Source organism: Octopus bimaculoides, chromosome 3 (genome assembly GCF_001194135.2).
Source record: "Octopus bimaculoides isolate UCB-OBI-ISO-001 chromosome 3, ASM119413v2, whole genome shotgun sequence".
Classification (NCBI taxonomy): domain Eukaryota; kingdom Metazoa; phylum Mollusca; class Cephalopoda; order Octopoda; family Octopodidae; genus Octopus; species Octopus bimaculoides.
Window position 1 is genome coordinate 43,332,001 of NC_068983.1, and position 1,782 is coordinate 43,333,782.

A 1,782-nucleotide genomic window follows, 5' to 3' on the forward strand; every position below is an offset into this window, starting at 1 on the left:
TGTGTGTGTGTGTGTGTGTGTGTGTGTGTGTGTGTGTGTGTGTGTGTGTGTGTGTAGAGAGAGAGACACACACACACACATACATGTATATATGTATTTAATTTCGAATTAAAAGCAGGTATAATGATGTAAACATTGATGTGCTTTGTTTATAGGCCAATATATCATATACATATGATATATGTATATGGTATACGCTCACTATTTGAAAGTATGAACATACTTAAATCGCCGATTTCGCCCGGTCTCCTCCATTCTCTGCAATAAATTTGGCCTTGAGCCAACATAATACAAATTATTAATATTATATATTAGCACTGCCACGTCACCGAAGATTTGGTTCTTGGATTCGCTTGTGCCACATTCCTTGAAATAAATTGTTTAATTACCTTCCAGTCACCTTTTTTTCTTCGATTAGTTTAGATCTTGTAGAATACAATCAAAGTTGATCGGTTGGTGAGTCGTTTGAGAGGCTAGTTAGTCGGTCGTTTAATTACCTTGGGATTTTTTTGTTGTTATTTCAATATCATTGTTTGTTATTGTTACTAATGAGTAAATATTTGTCTTTGTAAACCATTCTTTTTATTTTTTGACTGAGTCAAAAGAAGATTGCACCTGTGGCTTCTGAGGGAGGGATGGAGTAGACGACAATGTGTGTGTGTGCGTGCGTAATTTAAAGCGAGTTAAGGTATATCAATAGTCAAAAGAGAACGCACGTTTTACGGGTGCGAAGAAATAAACCGGTCTGTTTATAAATCGTACAGGTCTTAGCAATTGCAGAGAATAGAGATAGGCCTCCGTTGGCCCGAAGTGGTTTCTATTAATGTTCCTCTTGCACAACTGGACAAATTACCACGACCATATTAAGGATGATGAATACGAGAATAGTTTTTAAGTTACACAAAGGTATGAAAGACTAGACAGAAAATAATACCTGCTTCTGTCTTTCTATTCCGTTCCGATTTAAACTTCTTACTCCGCTTTCTTTCTATCTTTCTTTCTTTCTTTCTGCCACTCTCTCTCTCTTTCGCTATTTCTCTCCCTCTCTCTATTCTTATGTAATTTCTACCCTCTCTTTCTGTTTCATTTTCTCTCTCTCTCTCTCATTCACTTCCACTTTCTCTGTGTCAGTGTCTGTCTGTTTGTCTATCTGTCTGCCGTCAGTCTGAGCTCTGGCTATCTCACATTCCCCCCTCTCTCTCTCTCTCTCTCACTTCCACCTGCTCTTTCTTTCCCTCTGACCCTCCCTCATTTTCCCTTTCTCTCTCTTCCTATTCTTCTTTTGTTCTTTATGTTTATCAATAAATGCAGCAGGATGATGGTTGAACACGTGATGCAACACTAGTGGGAAGAAGTGGGTTGGTGACTGCTGCAATAATACTCAAGTTAGTAGTAGTAGTAGTAGTAGTAGTAGTAGTGGTGGTGGTGGTGGTGGTGGTGGTGGTGGTAATAGCGGTATTTAACATTAGTACTAGTATTGGAGGAAGTGGTGCTGATGGTGTTGTACAGTAGTAGTAGTAGTAGTAGTAGTAGTAATAGTAGTAGTAGTAGCGGCAGCAGCAGCTGTTGTAGTAGTGGTTGTTGTTATTGCTGCTGTTATTTAACCCCAGGCTAACCATGATCGATCCGAGCCAACCTACATTCCAGCCATGACCAACGATCCGATTTTTATATTTTCTTGATGCATCATCTAATATGAAACTTCCCTTTCTCTAAGACAGCATAGGTTTGACTGCTGTTTTTTGAAGTTCAAACGACCACGTAGGAGTAGATAGGAAGAAG

The 1,782-nt window shown here is 39.1% G+C and overlaps 1 protein-coding gene across 2 annotated transcripts in view; it reads right to left on the reverse strand.

Annotated features, from left to right (window-relative positions):
* Positions 1-1,193, reverse strand: part of LOC106874825 (proton myo-inositol cotransporter) — a 101,587-nt gene extending 100,394 nt beyond the window's left edge. Inside the window, exon 1 of one of the 2 annotated variants that reach the window (XM_052966157.1) lies at positions 935-1,193. The gene's annotated coding sequence lies outside the window, so the exon portion shown is untranslated. Of the gene's footprint in view, positions 1-389 lie in introns of both variants that reach the window. The other variant, XM_052966156.1, reaches the window with a different exon arrangement.
* Between the last annotated feature and the right edge of the window lie 589 nt (positions 1,194-1,782).